Below are 21,057 nucleotides of genomic sequence, written 5' to 3'. Positions count from 1 at the left end.
AGAAGGAAGGAATTAATACATTTTAGGGGCCGTAATAGCATTTGAATAAACAGAACAGAGCTGAGAACGGACGCAGAGAAAAACTTTGGCCTATCAGTGGAACCCTAACACACACACCGCCTCTGCCCCGCTCCTCCCCTGGTCCCACCCTCTCTTCCTCACATGGTCATAACTGTCTCTTATTTCTTACACAACACCCCCTGCGAGCAGCCAGTGCATTTAAAGACAGAACCCTTTGTAAACATTTCTGTTTGCTTGTTGGGGTAGCGGGATATGAGAGCCCACGGTAGTGCGCTTTCGTAGCCAACATCTTCCACCTGTCACCTTACCCTGTCGGCATCACACCCACGTTCAGGCGCTGGGCTCTGCAACCATGCCCTGGCTGCACTGGGCAATGGCAGTGGTATACAAACTTTTTTTTAATGTCGAACCCCTGAGAAAAAAGTTTTTGGTAGGGACCCTCCCGAATGCAAGGACTGCTTGTATTCTATATTAAAAGCAGTCAACTTTCTCTCTTTTTAAAAAGCCTCACCCTCAACAGTGCAATTAAATGATTTGCTCAGGAACACATGTTTTGGTTGTACCAGCAGTGGTGCAGTATGCGCTTAGTTGTGTAGACGAGACCACCCCTGTTCATTTTTACATGCTCTTCTTTAGGCCACGCCTTCAGATTTTAGCCCACGGCCATCAGGCACGCCACGCCCCCAAATGAGGCCCCCCCCTCTCAATTTCTTACTCCACTTAAAGCACTGATTGGACCCAAACTGCTGGGAAGTACAGTTGAGATAGCCCTGTGGAACTCAACTGAATGAAATGAGCTGACAACGCCGCCCACATCGGGTAAACATTTTATACCAAAATTAAGAAATTATCACCCAACATTTTAGTTACATTTTTAGGGCAGGTCATAGGTGCTGATTGGTGGAACTATGTCTTTCCCCTATATGCATGTATATATTTAGTGAACCTGATTGGGTAGAACATTTCTTTGGTAAAAAAAATAACATTAACGCCCCTTGTGACACCACAAATCTTTCCACACCGCCCCACAATTACGTGATTGTGCTGATCAATCAAAAACACTTGTTTGCCGTTAGTTGGCAATGCCAATATGCAAAAACAGCTTGAGATGGCAAAGGGGTGAGACATTCGCACCAAGTCTGACCAATGATGTGGCCCCGAACATTAGCGAGGACACTACAGTGTTGCACCCAAGCACACCGAATCCTCTCTCCCATGATTGGCTCCTTGTCGCACGCCCCATAACCCCTACCCCAATGATCTGGCTCCCTTCTCACGCCTTGCTGACAAGTGTAGTCTGAAAAAACTATACCACACCGTGGCTGGATTTTAATTAACTATATTTGATTTCTATTTCTCTGCCAATTCTCCTCTTGCACCCAGGTGTCTAGCTCATTGGCCCTGAAAGTATCTTTTAGAATGACTTAGATGGGGGCTGCATTCTCCTGAGAAACATCAGCCGCGCAGCATTTCTGCACACTGTTTCTGCTGATTGTTTAACACTACATACTGCTGACAAAAAACGAGGCCTGCAGTTCTTTAATTATGAGCTGTCTGCGAGAAATGCTGTCCTAACATGGGCCTACAAGAAATGGCTTCTCTACTGTTCACATATTGCTCAAAAAGCAACCATACCATGTTAAGGCCCCTTGCACCCACACCCATTGCCCATGCTATACAACTACCCATTACTATGCCTAAATCACCCACTCTTCATTGCATTCCACCATGGGACTTCTCGCAATGCGCCTGCTTCTGTGTCCCCTTATGCAACCTGCACCGTGTTCAGTGGCGTCACCATGTTACTTGCGCAACTGGTACATGTGCCCCCCCCGCCCCTCTTGGCAGTGTCGAACCTGGACCTTTACAACATTCCCTCCTTTGATCGTTCTATCAATCAACACATTTTGGGCTAGCAGCTCTGTACTCTTTTCCTTTGGTACCCATATGTGTTTTTATTGCATTTTCCAAACTACAATCACATCTTATTATAAGGCATATTTGTCTTCAAATCTATTCCCCAACGCTGTCTAACACTACCATAACCCCCCTGAATTCAGCCTGCACCATTTATCTAGTTGTACATTCTCAATCATGCTGCATCTGCCTCTCCCAATGTGGTCTTGCGTGGTCTCCTCCCCGCTATTGCTTGTAAACAGTGTCACAGTTAGAGCTATCCACCATTGGATACCTATCCCCAAATCAGCTTTTTGTTCACCTAGTGCCTTGTCCCATACTCGAGTTTCTGCTGTGGTCCACTTTCCCAGCTCCCTCCACCATCTAGTTATACTCAGTTCCTTAGCATCCTTCCACCTCATAGCTATACTGTGTTTAGCCATTATGTACATCAAGTCTTTGATTTTATTTAATAGTTTGTCTTTTGCATTTCTCTTGTATCGGCCCAGCATGGAAAGCTTCCGGTGTCTGCATATCTAGTTCTATGCCTCCTCGGGCTGCCTTGTGTGCCACCCCTCTCCTGAACCCTTGCACAATCTTACAAGTCCAGCATCTGTCACTCTACATCGGGGACATTCTTGTCTATTTGCACCTTTAAATGTTGCAATGACGGCAGGTGTGAGGTACGCTCTTTGTGTAATGTACAATTGTATTGTAGTCTAGCATTCCTAGAGACCCTCTTATGGTACAATGTCACATCCTTCCATTCTCTATCTTCAAACGTCTTCCCCAATTCCTTTTCCTATTTCTCCCTACACTTAATTGATGAAACATCTATTCAGACTGCATTTGTTGGTCTGAAATCGGCCTCACCTTGTGATGCGGTTCCCCTTCGCATCCTGAAAACCCCTTCTGAGAGCCTTGAGCCTGTTGACGACTGCTATACATTCCTTTTCAATTGGCTGTGTTGTGGATGCTTTAAAGCATGCCGTGGTTTTACCACTGCTTAAGAAAGCCAATCTGGATCCGTGGGTGTCAGCCAATTTTAGGCCTATCTCTCTGCTTCATGCTATCATGAAGCTGATAGAAGCAGTGATCACGCCTCAAATGTCGAGCTTCTTAGAAGCTAATGACTGCCTTCACCCGTTTCAGTCAGGCTTCCGCCCCAAAATGGGGACGGAATCAGTCATGATATCGCTGCTTGTCGATCTTGCGCTGATGCAGGACCGTGGATTGACTGGAGTACTTATTCTCCTTGATATCTCTGCTGCCTTTGATACAGTAGACAACCATATTCTGCTGGGTAGGCTAGAACAGGTGGTTGTTACTGGATCTATCTTGGCTTGGTTTAAGTCCTTCCTCGAGGGTCGTTCTCAGACTGTCTCATTCCAAGGATGTTTCTCTTCCCTTGTTCAGCTGCTCTCTGGGGTCCCACAGGGGTCGGCCTTGTGCCCTCTATTATGTGCGGATGCTGCCCAACCTTATCTCTAACTGTGGTGTGCTCTTTTATTCCTACGCAGATGATACCCAGCTGATATTTCGGCTGGAATCCTATGTGAGCGCACCTCCCAGTCAGCTGCGCAATTGCCTGGAGAGAGTGGGTTCTTGGATGGCAGCTAACTGGCTCCAGTTAAATGGCAGTAAGACCAAGGTGCTGGTGGTGGGCCCAAAAGGCAGTGAACATCTCTGGAATGCACAATATTGGGCAGAATCCCTTGGCACCTGCCTGGTACCTTGTGCTTCTGTTAAAGGCTTGGGCGTGAAACCTCTACGTGATGGGTCTCGTGAAGCCCAAATTTCTGCCATTTGTGGGGCAGGATTTGGAAAATTGAAAGCCCTGCGTAGAATCCTCCCTTTGCTTCCTCTGGAAAATCGCACCACACTTGTAACTGCCTCAATAATGGTTCTATGGATTACTGTAACCGTATCTACTTAGGGCAACCGAAGTATCAAATTCAGAGACTTCAAGTTCTTCAAAATTCAGCGGCCCTACTCGCTCTCCAAGCTCTGCGCTTGACCTCCTCTACTGCTCTACTTCTCCAGCTCCATTGGTTGCCGGTGGGAGCGAGGATTCAGTTCAAGATCTTGTGCATCGTGCTCTCTATAATGTGGGGCCTCGTTATTTGAGGAAAAAGTTGGTGAGGTATTACCCCGCTAGAAACCTCTGGTCCGAAACTCACATCCTACCGAAAATTCCAAAATTTAGTTGCAAGCGCTTGGGTTGTCGATCCTTCTCAGTACTGGCTCCCACCCTATGGAATGCCCTGCCATTCCATTTGAGAATCCAGACTGCATACCTTCCCTTTAGGAAGCTCTTAAAGACCCATCTTGTTGGTTCCCTTACTGCTCATTATGCTGTGGCTTCTTGTTTTGTTAAACTGCCCCCCCTCCTAGCGCCTTGATGCCTTCGGGCCATAGTCTGCACTTTATAAATCATAAATAAATACTTCAATTCTGTTTGCGAGTTCCGGTCTATCAATACCTCATAGATCCTAGAAATGACATGTCCACCCTCTGCCACATTAAGCAGCGTCTCGATTTCTTCACTCCCTATGGTCTCGTCATTGCTATTCGGCCATCTATCTCGTAGTACCCTCATTACCATGTTATGTAAAAGAAACTGTCTTTCGTGTATGCCAGTGGCCTCTTGCAGCTCACCAAAGGTCATCAGCCCCCTTTCATTCTGCAGGTCCCCCACGGTAGATTTACCATGTGCTTCCCATCTGGATCGCACCATTGCCCTACTACCTGGTTTGCCTCCTAGAATCGCCGCCATCGGGGTCTGCGGTGAGAGCGGGTCTATTAGCCCCATAGGACCAAAGGTCCTCTTCCAAATTTGGATGCCCAATTCTACCAGGTAAGGATGACCTATTTGTTCCCTGGTGGGAATCCAAAGTAGGTCCCTTAGGAACCTTCCTTTTATAACCGGCTGCAGCAGCGCCGTTTCTGTCGTGGGGTCATCGGCTATCCATTGCACAACATAAAGTCCTGAAAGAACTGCCTTGGAATATTATACAGGACATTCCCGAAGCAATGCATGAGTCTCGGCAGTGCTACCATTTTTAGCATTGCAGCCCTGCCCACCGCAGACGGGGGTAACTTACTCCAGAACTCCATAGATTTTACCAACCCATTTATGGCCCGTACTGTGTTAAATTCATGCTCCCTTTTAGGGTCATGATAGTTGTTGACTCCCAGGTACCTGAAGGAGTTCTTGTTCCAGGGCAGAGGAAGGACAGGTAAGTCTACCTCAGCCACCGTTGCTGTCGCAGCCAGTGGAAACAAGCACAACTTTTATTTATTCTGATTCCTGTCAGTTTACTTGAGTTATCCAGCACCTCCAGGATGTACGGCAAATTCCACTCCGGATTGCACAGATACAACAACGTATCATCTGCATACATGGACACCACATGTTTACCCCACGTATGTCTATCCCAGCATCTCCATATTCCTGCCGCAAGTACGCCGCTATAGGTTCAGCCGCTATAATGTATAGCATTGGGGACAGTGGGCAGCCCTGTCTCATGCCCCTATATAATTGCCATTTATCTGAGTATGTGCTCCCTGTACGAAACCTGGCCATCGGTTTGGTATATATCAATCGTACCCATTTCATGCACTGAGGCCAAATCTCCATCTTTGTCATTGTGGCATACAACCAGTTCCAGTGTCCTGAGTCAAATGCCTTAGTCGCATCTAGTGAGGCTACTGCGCATTCCGTAGTACGATCTTCCGTGCTGTAAATCACTTGCAGTCTCCTAAAATTCTCTGCAATGTTCCTCCCTGGTACATACCCAGTCTGATCCGGGTTGGATCAGTACCTGTATTACTCTGCAGAGTCTGTGTGCCAGGTTCGCTGTAAGGTTCTTGCTGCCTTGATTTAACAGTGATAGTGGTCTGTAAGATCGGCAATTCGTGCTTGGTTTATCTGGTTTGAGTAACAGAACTATCAGGGCCTCTCTCATGCTCACTGTTAGTATGTTGTCTTCATACACCTCGTTGTACACCTTGGCCATCAGCGGTGCCAGCGCATCAACATAGGTTTTATAGAATTCGCTAGGGAGCCCATCCGTCCCTGGTGCCTTCCCTATGGGCAGTTTTCTAATGGTAGCTACTACATGTTTCTCATCCGATCTGTCCACAGAAGGGTCTAATGTACAATTAAAATCCCCTCCCCAGATCAATATTCCATCCCTGTAGAGTCCCAACCTCGCATACAATGACCTGAAAAACACAGTGGCATCATGATTTGGGGCATAAGTGTTCACAATGCATATCTCCCGGTTTTCCAATATACTGTGATACTGTGTAACATTGCCATACTGCCTTCATTGTCTGTCTTTTGGTCAACACTTTAAATGGTACAACTAGGTTCACCCAAATGAGGACTCTTCTTGTATATGTAGAGTACGTGGAGCCCACCATCACAACCCCCCCCCCCCATGCACCTGCCAGGTTTTTCTGTTTCTGTGCGTCTAGATGCGTTTCCTGCAACAATGCTATCCCTACTTTGTTCCTCTTGATGTACATGCTCACTCTTCTACGTTTCACATAGTTATTAAGCCCCCTGACATTCCATGTCATGATTCTGACAGTGTCAGCCATTGTAATACCATGTCGAGGGTATTAGTGAGGCCGTCAGCATGTTGCCAGCCTCAACAAGAGTGTGATGCAGCGTTTGATCATGCATGCCAGGCTTTCCCTGCCCATCCCTCTCCCCACCCCAAACTCCACTCAAAACAAAACTCAAACTTAACTTGTCCAGCTATACTAGGACTTTCCCGTTTCTGCTCCGTTCAACCTTGTCACTAGACTAGTCTCCTGGTGCCCTACGGGTGAGCCCTGTACAGTAGCCCTTAAACTACTTCTGGTGGGGGGGGGGGGGTAGTGGGTCTGCACTTAGCGTTCCCTCTACTGGGTTTCTGTGACTCTCTATGTTTCTCATGTTATCTTTGTAACATATCTTATCACTCCAGGATAACTTGTAATTCCGATTGCTATGTCGCCTGATCTTCCCCCTGTTATGTGCTTCTCTTAATTGTCAGTTCTGTTGCAGCAGTCTGCGCCGGGTCCTCTCCCTCTCACCTAGGCACGTGGGTTCTGTTCTGCTGTTTCCGGTATCTGTACACTGTCCATCCACTCCTGTGCTTCCATCAGCGTCTCAAACAGGCCTTAGTGGAGCACCTGGCAAAGACCTTCTGATGAGGGCACGATGTGCTCTTTCTATCGTAAACCCCTGGGAGAGTTATTTCTTGGAGCAGCATGTTTTCAATATAGGTAGTTGGATCAGACCCGCCCCCACTCCATCAGGCAGTCCCACGATTCTAATGTTATTTCTGTGTGCACAACCTTGTGCATCTTCTGCTCTATCTTCCAACAGTTTAACTTTCTGCAATAGGATGTCAATGTCATTTGTCGTTTGCACCCTTACTTCGGTATTCTCTTTGACCTGCTCCTCCAATTTCCCTGTGCGTTCCGCTATAGCTTGCACGTCTTGTCATAACAGTCCTAGGTCGATGCCCACTGCATCAATCTTGACCTCAAGCGTTGCTTGTAGTGCCTCAATTGCCTCCAGCATCTGGTGGTTCCCTGTGTCTGCCGTGTCTGCTGGGGGCAACGCCATTTCCTTCTCTTTGTCTTCACTGTCTCCTTCTTGGCGATTGGTTGGGCCTTTCGTAAATGTTTCCAGCGTGGTTTGCTTATGCTTGATCTTGTTGCTCTTGGTCGACATTGTACTTCGCAGGCCTCACGGTGTTCCCTGTGTGCTCTCGTTCCGAGGAGGATGCCCTCCTCTTATAGCCACCAGTGGTCTGTCTATTATTGTTCTTCGGGATCTTAATACTCGGTTTCCTGGGTGGTCCCATCCTACGCCTTCGCCAAGCGTACTGTGCCCTATTGATTAAGGCCGCATCTGTATGACCTTCTTATCCACAGGTTCTCCTCAAGATGTACTGTGATTGCGTAAAGGATTCAGGGTACTGAGTCTTGGCCTGCTCTCGGCCCTCACACTTGCTCCCCAGCTTCGTACCATGTTAGTCGTCGCGTCCCTTGGCTATCCTGCGTAGTCATGTTACTTGTCAGTGTTGCCGTCCTTTAGTGACTGGTCTTTTCTCGTTTCCTTGCAGTTTCCTTATGTCAGGACAGGGGGGTAGCCTGGGGCTTGCTTGGCCAGTTCATTCTGCCGCTTAAACCTTCTCTGTCGCTTATAGTCTCATCTCCTCTCAGATCCTTTGCAGGGGTTCTATTGTCCCTTATGCTTAGCACATATGTGTTGTTCACTGTTCTCCCTGCAAGGCCTGTTGTTCCAGGTGCAGTCCCCCTCCCAGGGTTCTCTTCCGTTATGGCGTAGGGCGAGGTTCTGCTGACTGAGGGCCTTTGCGTGTACTTTTCTTCCACACTTCCCTCGTGGTAGTCCTTAGCCTCAGGGGTCCAATCATGTAACTGTGGGCTTGTTTCTTTCACCCTCTTGGCCCAGTACTGCGTTATGGAGTGAGAAATCCTCCTCCTCCAAAGGTGTTGTCCCTTCTGGAACTCAGTATCGTTCCATTCGTCTCACCACACCATTGTTTGCAACTTTCTTTACTGAGCACCAACTTACATGACACATCAGCTTTGATTGTCTCACACACAGCTTTTCCTGGCCTCCAATCTACCCGCTGTCTTCGTCACCCTTCACACACTATAAGCGGGGGCCTGCACACATGTTGATGTGGCTTATCTCCAGGGGCAGGGGGTGTGTTGTCTTTGGGCGACTTTATCTTATCTGATGCCCGTCCAATGTTACTTTGTAGTGCTGCATCAGTGTTTCAAGGGTTCTGGGGGGCCCTGTTCCTGTACACTTATTTAAGCGACTGGGACCCTCGCCCTCCACTCCTTACCGCCTTCTCCAGTGTGCAGAGGCCTCTTCACCTGCCTTTGCTCTACTTAGGCTCTCTTCGTTGTCGCCTCTGCTGCTTCCTGGGGGGGGAATTCTGCCTTCCCTTCTGTTCTCTAGCTTGTCCGTTTGTGTCCGTTAGTAGCAGTGTGCTCACTAACGATTTCTCGCCGGCTCAGGCACCTGTACTTGCATGTCGGGATGCTGCGGTCACTCCTCTTGTCCGCCGCACCGTCCCACAGCACTCGCAACGGTGTCATTGTCTTGGTCCGCCACTCCGCACTTTCGGGCGCAGGTCTTCTTTGTTCCCGGCACTGCACTGCGGTCTGCAATACGCCAGCCTTCTTCGTGCCACCACTCACGGTACCCATATCCTTGTTACTCTATGCAAACTCTCCCCTTGAGCCTCATACTCCTCCGGCGAGCAACCCCATATCATACAAGCTTCCCCATCAGCCGAGCTGTCTACCCAAAAGGCCTCATAGTTGTCTATATCGGGGATGGTATTGTGAGCATTCCCGGGGGACCCTATTCAGGCATATCTGTTTGTGTGTGTCTTACGCGGGGTGTTGCTTCTTTTACCCCATCAACATTCAGAGGCAGCATACATTTCCACCCTTGCACATTCTTAATCCTAACTGGCATGCACAAAAAGTGATGAACAACAGAACAGTTATCTTAAAAATATTAATCAACCATATAGGGACGCAGGCGAATATGCTATTGATCCAGTTGTCGGGTATTGCTGGGCTCATTTCTTTTGTCATAGTCTCATGCAGTGTGTGCAGCTCTACAATAGCCTCAGTTAAAGTTCTGTTGGCTGCATCGTTTGCAGGCACAAATGTGTAGCAGCTGCTTCCGAACCTCTTGCACAGTCCACCCTCCATTGCTGTCAACAAATCCAAAATATACCTGTTTTGGAGGGCAACTAATCTTACCGCTCTTAGATCCTCCTTTACAGCATTCAAGACCGTTTCCGTTGAATATGCCATCTGTAATACTTCGTAGTGGGTGATCTGGACACTGCCTGGATACCTGGAAGTAGTAATAATGCAAACAAAGTAGACACCTTGCTGAACAAATGATATTCTGGAGGAATGGCCGCCAGTTTGCCAGATGATTTCTTTGACCAGTAATTACTGTCCCAGCAAATTCTCTTCAAGTTCAAGGATTGGGCTGGTCGTGTGTGCACCGCCTGCTCAATGCTTTATTAGTGTGTAAATCTTCATTCAATAGTGCAGGAGGATCATTAAACTAAATGAGTTGTGAACGGGGCACTGCCAAGGCAGGGCTGTGTACGGTGACGAGGGAGCAAGTGCCTCCCCAATCTGGAGGAATCTGGGTGTATGCCTGTGTCCCACATCACCACCATTAGTCGATAAAAACTGCAGTCCCACTCCTCCGTGACGGGATACTCATCACCTTGGTGCATCCGCTATTGGTCTCCAAATATATTGAGACAGTTGATCTAAAACACAAAGAAAAGTGTGTGAGTTTGCTTATGTGCAGATGTAGTTTTTTCTCATCAATCCACATACAGAGCATGAACATGCTTTTTCCAAATAATGGGACAGCTGTCGTTCATTTTTCTCACTACATTTTCTTCGAACCCTACCAGTTCTTCCGCCCTAAATTGCACCATTCCCCCATCCCATGCCCCTTCATAGAAATCGCCCCATTTGATGCGCATTAATGCTCTGGTATGGCACCATGAAATACTTTGGCATTGTGACACTTTAATTTGCTGTGGGTTGTGAACAGTTGCTTGCCCCTTCTGTCACATATTCTAATATAATGTGTTTTGTGGCCCCTTTGTTTGCCGTTTTCGTGAGCTTCATATAATTGACGGCATATACTACCGCGCCCTTATCTATCCATTGCACCGTAACAGAGTGTGCTTGAAACAATCACCTTATTTTATATGTTGACACATGCATCAAACACCCCCCTCTTCAACTGACACTTATTGAGCGAGAAAGAGCTTTGGCATCCCAGTAACTTTTTGAATGAGCGAGCACACATAACATGTCATTGGCCCTCTCTTGCACCCACCCATCTCATGTCGTCATACCATATGTTGTCAGACACAGTACCATGACTGCCCCTAATGTCATCTTCAAATAATTCAGAATTAAATATTTGATGCAAACTCCTTCATTATTACTCGTAGTAGGGGCAAGCTGTCCTCTTTCAACTAAAAAACAAATAAACATAAAACCAACAAAACACTACACTACAACAACATAGCTTATACAATGTCCTTCCCCCTCCTGCTATTTCGATTTGCTGCAACTCCTTCGGCCCGCTCACAGGTTTTCTATACAGCCGGAAGGAAGAGAAAAATGTAATTTACAATTGGTGTATACTTCCCATCAGTCATCCCCCCTCTCTTCACCTGCGAGGGGAGCGCCGCTCTTGTCCCAACAGATGTCTGTAAGATGAATCCATGGATGCCTTTGGGCCACCTTAACTGCGGTTGGGGTGCAGTACGTCACAGTGAAGGGTCCAGGGAAGTGTGGTTCCTTCCAAGATCTTGTGAAGTTGCGGACAAACACTTTATCGCCTGGATAGAGGAGGAGTTGTGCTGTAAAACTCTGTCTTTTGCTGAGGGAGTGCCTGTGCTTGATGTCGGGTCGGCAGCCCTACCCTGACATTGTCGAATCTGTCGCAAAATGTAGGTGAGAGATTTTGTGAGCTTATGCAAATATACTTTGAATTAATCTCCAAAGAGTTGGGCAGTGCTGTTAGCGTCCACAATTGTGCTTGCAGGAGTGAGAGGTGCATGCATTCTCCTGCCAGAGACAAATTTGTGCGTGTGGAGGGGATTTGCGTAGTACAAATAAAGCTAGCAACAACCAATAGAGGCAATTCTTGCCAAATGTTGCTGTTAGCTTTGCAAGGTGCTCTTTAAGCACACCATTGAAGCACTCAACAAATACAATGACTTTGGGGTGGTACGCAGAGCACAGTTTGTGCTTAATGCCCAGTAAGGAGGTTACCTCCTTAAAAAGATCGTTGGCGAAGTGTTGTCCGTTGTTGGACCTCAAAACATGTCATACCCCCACCTTGGGAATACTTCAAGTGCTAAATATGTGGTGGCAAATTTGTTGTTATGAACTCAAGCCAATGTGAAAAGGGGCATGCAACGATGTTCATGTACCTATCGATCCAGCATATCGACATTGTCAATATGCAAATGCTGGAAGGGCTCCTCCAGGCGTGGTTGTGTTGCCTTAACAGTTTTAAGTGTGTGCCCTGCTGTACATTTCTGGCATGATACACAGTTATTTACAAACTCAGTTACCAGTTCGTGCAACTTAGGCACAAACCATTGTTTGTTTATCTCTGCAATGACATGCTCTTTTCACACATGTGCTGGGTAATGCAGCTGCTCTAGGGTTGTTTGGAGCAGCCCCTGTGGCATCACCGGTTTCCCTGTACTGTTCTGTATCCAACAGTTGGTTGGGGTGTGCTTACACCTTCTTATGCGCCAGTATCTATCAAAATCCTGTTTGTGATATGTTCATTTCTCACAATGAAGATTTAAGTTCATATCTTTGCATGAGGTATTTATTTGTGCTTGTATCCCATGGTGGATGACCGGTGTTTCGGCAACCGAGCTTTGCCTTTTTTTAAATCCGGGCTATTTTAGTTATCAACAAAAAAGGAAAATACAATAGAAGACATGGTTGGTTTTTACATTCATACAAGTCAAAAACAAGACACATCATGAGTTGTCTACATAGAGCAATTTGTGCGTTTCATTGACTCTTTGTGATTCCATGAGAAAATAAATTAAAATAACAGCGTGGAAGGGTATGATAGGCATAAGGTAATTCTATATAGCGCTCCTATATACCTGCATCATGGAGCCTGGGGTGGTGAGGGTGATGGAAAAGTGAAGGAAATGGTGGTTGTGTAACATGGGTTGCTTTAAATAGTTAGTTTTTTATCCTAATATTAGCAAAGTTCATATTTTCACAAAAATGTATATATGTCTTACCCTTTGGGTAATGGTATCCAAGATAAGTAATTGCGTCGTGCCGTTATCGTAATTCTAAGGCTCAATCCCTCCTATAAGAGAAATAAGCACAATACGGTGTGTAACTTCCTATTTATAACTCGTGAGATTAGTCGAGGCAATTTTAAGAACTGTTGCTGGGCGAGCATACTCGAATATTAATAAATCAAAGGTTGTTACAATTTTAGTTTTAAATTGCATGTTTGAATAATAATATATCAAAGGTTGTTACAATTTTAGTATTTAGTTACATGGTAAAAATGCATGGTTGAAAAAAACTGTAGTCCCTGATGAACCATGTTCTTGCGCCCAATTACGCACAATAATCAGTGTTTAGTTAATGCTCTCTTGTAATTATACTTCTAAATTGGGATTTAGAAGATATTGCTGCTTCTGAGATCAAATCGGGTGTAGGCATGCGTCTCTGCATGTTCCTAGGAACGTGGGACAGAACAGTACAGGCCCCTGTTTCTAGGTGGGCTTCCTGCAAATTTCAGGGCTTACCTCAAAATTATGATTCTTCCGCTTCAAGTGTCATGTGAGATTGCGTCCTCGCTGGGAGTTCCCTTGTTACTATAGAGCGTGTTTAGGTGCGTTTGTCCTGCCTTCCTTTCGGTTGTGGCAGCCATAATTTGGGCTCATTTGCCGTGTCTGCCTCGGCTGTAGGTGTGTTCTATCCCGATTAGTGTTGATTTTGAAATATTTTGAAAAAGGCATTAGAGATGCCCCATTTCTTTTGGCATTAATAGCCTTAAATAATGTGTTTACGTTATCCGTGTTATCAATTTAAAAATGAAAAAAACACATTAGGAAATAAAATGACCCATATATTTATGAGAGACAGGTGCGCTTGATGAAAAATTGGCATACCATTTTGAACATTTTGCATTATGTCCTTTGAGAATACCGAAGTCCTGTGATTGTTATAATTAGCTGAAGACACTAGAATGCGACCAAATGTTGTGGGTGCATTGTAAAATGATTAGCACAAAATATCCTAGTGTAACAATGTCATGTAATAATGTGTAATAATGGAATAATGTCATGAAACAATGTAATGAGGGTGAACAACTCAGTTTAATCTTAGTAAAGCCCAGCAACTAAATTGCACGTAACAGGCAAAGCAGAGATAAACAATCCCTGTTTTGGACCATGAAGGTGAGTATATTTACCACAAGAACCATAATAATGCATTGAACCTTAGAAGGGTTTAAGGTCACTATTTGTTTACCAACGAGTTTCCCATTTCAAAAATGTTAAGCAAAATATCTATTTCCAAGACAATACATTTTCTAACTTGTACCAATACACGTAACACGTGAATCAGACATGACAGGTGGCCAGGACGCATAAGTGAGGAGTTTAAGAACTACAATAACCACAATGCACCCACAACATTTAGTCACATTCCAGTGTCTTCAGCTAATTGTAACAATCACAGGACTTCGGTATTCACACAGGGCATTATGCAAAATGTTCAAAATGGTACGCCAATTTTTCATCAAGCGCACCTGTCTCTCAAACATATATGGGTAATTTTATTTCCTAATGTCTTTTTTCATTTTGAAATTGATAACAAGGATAACGTAAACAAATTATTTAAGGATATTAATGCAGAAAGAAATCGGGCATCTCTAATGCCTTTTTCAAAATATTTCGAAATCAACACTAATCGGGATAGAACACACCTACAGCTGGGGCAGACACGGCAAATGAGCCCAAAATATGTCCGCCATAACCGAAAGGAAGGTAGGACAAACACACCTAAACAAGCTCTATAGTAACAAGGGAACTCCCAGCGAGGAAACGATATCACACGACGCATGAAGTGGAAGAATCATATTTTTGAGGTAAGCCCTGAAATGTGCAGGAAGCCCACCTAGAAACAGGGGCCTGTACTGTTCTGTCCCACGTTCCTAGGAACATGCAAAGAGGCATGCCTACACCCAATTTGATCTCAGAAGTAGCAATATCTTCTAAATCTTAACTTAGAAGTATAATCACAAGAGAGCATTAACTAAACACTGCTTATTGTGCGTAATTGGGCTCAAGAACACGGTTCATCAGGGACTATGCAGTTTTTTTTTTTAACCATGCTTTTTTACCATGTAACTAAATACCAACATTGTAACAACCTTTGATTTATTAATATTCGAATACGCTTGCCCGGCAACAGTTCTTAAAATTGCTTCGACTAATCTCACAAGTTATAAATAGGAAGTTACACACCGTATTGTGCTTATTTCTCTTATAGGAGGGATTGAGCCCTACAATTACGATAACGGCACGATGCAATTACTTATCTTAGATACCATTACTCAAAGGTTAAGACATATATACATTTGTTTGAAAATTTTCACTTTGCTAATATTAGGATGAAAAATTAACTACAATTTAAAGCAACCCATGTTAAACGGCCACCATTTCTTTCACTTTTCCATCACCGTCTCCACCCCAGGCTCCATGATGCAGGTATATAGGAACGCTATATAGAATTACCTTATGCCTATCATACCCTTCCGCGCTGTTATTTTAATTTATTTTCTCATGGAATCACAAAGAGTCACTGAAACGCACAAATTGGTCTATGTAGACAACTCATGATGTGTCTTGTTTTTGACTTGTATGAATGTAAAAACCAACCAAGTCTTCTATTGTATTTTCCTTTTTTGTTGATAACTAAAATAGCCCGGATTTGAAAAAGGCAAAGCTCGGTTGCCGAAACACCTGTCATCCACCAAGGGCTACAAGCACAAATAAATACCTTATGCAAAGATATGAACTTAAATCTTCATTGTGAGAAATGAACATATCACAAACAGGATTTGATAGATACTGGCGCATAAGGTGTAAGCACACCCCAACCAACTGATCACGTACTAACGGAGTAGAGGGGCTCATAGTCTCCATGGATGCTCAAAAAGAAACAAGGAAATCAAGGTTTGCAACTCAGTTCTTTGCACCTTCAGCTTGTCAAATGAAAGGTCTATCAATCCAATGTACAACAAAAGAAAGATTCCTCCTCTTCCTTGAATAGTGATTTTCAGTTAATCAAATATCATCAATGATATACTTAATCAGGATGATTTGCTTCAGCTTACAAATGTCAAAGAACCATAGCTTCTTGGAAGATTCAAACAAACACAGCTTCTTGTAAGATTTAAAGAAACTTAGTTTCTTGTATCGGCTCTTCTTTCAACACCATAAATCATAGTTGGTATCTTTGCCAGGATAACTTCACAGCACTTCCACCCGTTTTATTCTCATACCAGGCCCAGTTCTACAAGGATGCACCATGCGGGTCAACTCGCTTGCCCGATAGCTTTCCACATTCAACAATACTTCTGAAGTTCTAAATCTACGGACAACCAAATGTTTACCACAGCTTCAGCAGTTTGCAATTTTGTGACTTTTAACTTTTCAGAAAAAACAAGACAGAATTCACATTAGTGTTCCTCAACACTTTCATGTAAACAAGGCACCCTTCTCAACATTCACCTTCCAGAAGGGCAGCCTCTTTGCCACTTTTGTCTTTCTGCAACCCCAATAACCAAAATGCATTTAAGGATGTAATTCTACCTTTCCTCCTTTTGGCTTTGGCAATATACGTTTTTATACCAGCTTCAAATTTTAGGCAACAGTCACCATTAACAAGCTTTACCCTTTTAAGACATTGCATTTGCTCCTTCTCTTCCTGCTGCATCATTAGCTTAGTGGCATGCCTTGGTGTTAGAGTCCTTTGACTCTAGACAATGCTTGTACCCCTCTTAACTTTGGGCAATGCTTGTAGCACTCTTGGTTTTGGGCAATGCATGTACCACTCTTGGCTTTGGACATGCTTGTTTGATCCCTGGAACTCACAATTTAAAGTTCAGTCACTTAATTTCAAAGCTGCAATGTTTTCTGCTGCTTTACATGTGTTCCTCCAGTAAGCCTTCACTTTAGAATAATTTTTATGCACACATGATTAGTATTTCAGCTGCTTTCTTCATTTGAATATGCAATTAATACTTTTCAGGCAGTTTCACTCATATGTAAATGTTACTTTTGTTGCAATCATTGTCGGATAATCACCGGTCAGGTTAACAGCAATTTCACTCGCACACACTCAAGTGCTTCCCCTTTGCTACTGCTGCCTGCCTATGTTGTCACAAGGGATTACAACACTCGGTAACACTCACCGGCTTCTGTCTTCGATCCCTTTGCATGCTGCAGGACTTCCACTGCTTTAGCTCCTTTCCAAAGGGACGCACTTCTTTGTTGAAGTTGCCTTCGTTCCCGCCATGCAGTCACAGAGCTCAATTTGCTCTGGGGACCCATCTCCCAGCCACGGTCTGCTGCACGCTTCCTGCTGCGAAGTCTCTGCAATTCGGTACACATGGGGGAAAAGCCATCACGCTTTCCGCTGTGCAACCTCTGCACTTCAGATTTAGGGGGAAACGACCCTCTCAAGATCAGCAGCTGAAATCTGCTCTACTTTGTGGTCCAGGCGCCCGCTCCTGCCTTCAACCTCTGCATGGACTGCCAGCAATGTGCTGTCCTTCTGCAATAACTGCTGCTGCTGCTGCTGTTCAATCTAATGGCCTTCACCTGAGGGGGCCTTTTAAGCCTCTCTATCTCCCTTAAATGTAGGTCATTAGCATTAACAAGCTGACCACTTCTGCAACATTGCTCTTGAGCCCTCTTCCTCTTCCCAGTACTTAGGGAATTATGGGACTTGAAGTCCCCAACAACAAAATTAGGTTTTCATATTTCTTCTACTCTGCAATAATCCATTAGAAGTGTGGGACCTTGGGGAAAATTAAACAACGGGGTTTCCCAGTCATCCTGACCTGTCTTCCCCCCATGTGATCCTCCTGCAGAACACCACACCCAAGGTCGGGATCAGGAAGTGTCTGCCCTTCCCGGGCCACATGAGAAGGGTCCCAGGCCAGGTTTTCTGAGGGAATCTATGCGGATTCATCACATAACCTTCCCCTAATGTCGCTGGTTTCCTCAGCCTCTATGGGGAATCGAGAAAGCAAATCAACATTACCTTGTTCCTTTCCTTTCCGATGTTCCACAGAGAAACAATAGGGCTGTAAATCTAAACACCAGTGCATGAATCTAGCATTAGTATCTTTTATTAAACTTAACCATTTATGATGAACATGATCAGTAATTAATCTGAACTTTATACCCGTTAAATAGTATTTCAAGTATGTTTACAGCCCATTTGATGGCAAAGGCATCGAACACCAGAGTAGCATAGTTATTTTCCTGATCAAACAGTGTTCTACTAATATAGAGGATAGGATGTTCTATACCATCATGGATTTGAGGCAATACTGCCCCAAGACCGATATGTGAAGCATCTGTTTGCAAAATAAACAGTCTATTGAAATCTGCCACTTTCAGAACAGGCTCACTACACAATATATGCTCCAATTTAGCCAAACATTTTTTATCTTCTGACTGCTATTTAAGTTTTTGTGGTGCTACATTCTTAAGTTGATCCCAACTACTTTACAGCAGATCTAGCCAAGCTACATTTTTTGGGGATTGGTCGTAAGGCATGCTTACCGTAATGCCATGGTAACCTGGTACAGATGCGACACATGTTTAGGCCAGGTTTTGCTATATATGATGGCATCAGTATAAGCCCCACAAAAAGATGACAAAGGTTTTAATACTTGATCCATCAGCATTTTGAAAGTAGCAGGAGCCCCATGTAATACAAAAGGTAATGCTTTAAATTGGAATAACCCAAGGGGAGAGGAAAAGGAAGTCTTGGGTTTATCACCTGGGTTGACTGGTTCTTGCCAATAACCTTTAGTCAGGATGATGGTGGAGAGGTATTTGGCATCTCTGTCATGATGCATACCCCCGGGCATCCAGGCCACGTCCATTAGCCCCGGGAGCAGGCATCATGTCGCCTTGAGAAAACCCAGCAACCTCTGCCCCCCAGGGGCTGTCTGGGTTCAGTCCTGGCGCCTATGGCGCCAGGCTTATATTGCGCCAGGCCAATAGGTGCACACTTACCTGATGCAGACCATGCTCCAATAAGATCCAAGCCCATGTGAGGCCTGGAAGGGACTACTTTACCTTAGGGACTATTTTGTTACTCGGGTTTGGTCGGGGAGGAATACCTACCTGGGACTACTTTGGAGGCTATTTAAACCACGCCCGAAGAGCAGCACACGCTTTGCGTTATTCTGCATCCAGCAGCATAACGTTTACCGTGCCAGCAGCAGCATCCCGCCTTCTGCCACGCCCGCCTCAAACCTGGAGCACCTAGAAAGACGGAAAGAAGCAAAGGTTAGAACAAGAGTATTACCTGATTTCTTACCTGATTCCGGATTCATCGCATCTTCAAACCAGAGGAAAGACTTTGTTTTAAACGTGTCGCATTGCCAGCAGCAGCGCCGCGCCATACTCACTGTTCCACGCAGCATCTCTTCGATCCGACGCTGTCTCCATCTTTACATCGCCGAATCCCGGCACCTAAGGGGAACAAGAAACAACAAGGTGAGCAGAGAGAACAGACGGAGACAATCTCTTTAGCCGCCATATGCTTACCTGATTTAACCGCCGGAGGTATAATTCATCAGCACGCCACATCTTCAATTGCCGCACCTGTAAAATAAGGAGAAAGCAGCAAGTTTAACCCTTGGCATTATTTACCAGACAGTGTTGGGTAACACAGACATTTACCGGAGCGCTTTCAGCTGTCAATCTTCTTATTGGGTCAAAGCTGCAAGATAAAAGAGTAATTGGACAGGAGTGAATTCCAGACATTTTGAACTCTTACGAACTATATACTTACGGCTCTTCGCCAGGACCTTTTGGAGTCAGGATTCGTCTACAACTCTTCCAATATCTTCAGGCCAGTGAAGTAACTGGTCATCAACGCGCCCCTGTGTGCTTCGCAGGATGGAGGGCTCAGTGGGGGTGCTATCACTTGAATCCACAAGTGGCTAAATCCATCTCTTCACTTGTAGGAGAATATTTCTAGGGGTCAAGCAGACAAGATTAGGAGGGCAGATCCAGTCAGTCATCGCTGCACTACGCATCACGTGGGTGGAGGCCGCAGCAGTCCGGGTCCGACCGACGCCCCTGTGGGAGCCAGGTGAGCGTAACAATCTCCTAGTCTATCAATTAAGTCATCCATCCTGGGCATCGGATGGCTATCAAATTGGGACACTTCATTAACTTTTCTGAAATCTATACAGAATCTCCAAGAGTTGTCTGATTTGGCAACTAAAACAATAGGAGAAGACCAAGGACTTTGTGATCGTCAAGTAATATGTGTCTTTAACATAGTCTCTATTTCTTCCTTGATGATCTGCTATAGAGTTGTTGGTGAACTACTTGTGCAGTGAGAGTACGTATATAGTGATATACTCCTTTCACCCCTCCTGACTCAGGTCTAAACACATCAGGAAATGGTTGTAAGCGGTCTAACAAGTCTTGCTTCTGATTTTGAGATAACTCGGTATAGGATAACTGATTAGCCTCATATCGTTCCAATAAGAGGTTTGTTAACCTGGTGGAAACCTCTCTCTGGATTTTCTTTCTACTCTTTACGTAGATTGACATGATAAATATGGGTTTTAATTTTCCGATCAGGTTGTGAGATCTTATAATTATGGGGTCCCTTTTGTTCAACCACTTCATATGGCCCATGCCATCTAGAAAGCATCTTGTGATCAGATGAGGGAAGAAGTACAAATACCTGTTGACATATGGAAAAAGATCTCATTACCGCTTTCTTATCATAACAGTCTTTCTGATGTTCCTGATCTCTAATCATATTAAGGTGGGCTATATTTCTAACGGCGGTCATATGCTCTTTCAATCGTTGGGCGGTTTGGGATAATTGAATAGTCGCCCTTTCTCTTCCCGGGTTTCACGCGACATATCCAGCACATCCCTGGGTTCTCTTCCATACAATAGTTCAAAGGGAGAAACTCCAGTAGATAACTGAGAATTGCCAACAGGGCCCACGGTATCGTAACATCCCAATTGTTTCCATCTGCCTCAAATAATTGCTTTAAGATATGTTTAAAAATGTGGTTTTATCCAGTGCTCCAGGAAAGATTTTGGAGTGGGAGTATTTTACTCCCAATTTTTAGAATTAGAGAGTAAATCCAATTTCAAGAGAGTAATAATGATTTACCCCCTTCGCAAGAGAGTAAAAAGTGTGCGGAAAATTAAAACTTTGTTTGAAAACTTAAGTGACAAAACCGCTGTATTTCATAGA

This window comes from Ambystoma mexicanum, chromosome 3q (assembly GCF_040938575.1).
Source record: "Ambystoma mexicanum isolate Mex_15411 chromosome 3q, UKY_AmexF1_1, whole genome shotgun sequence".
NCBI classification, from domain to species: Eukaryota; Metazoa; Chordata; class Amphibia; order Caudata; family Ambystomatidae; genus Ambystoma; species Ambystoma mexicanum.
This window is presented reverse-complemented; position numbering follows the sequence as displayed.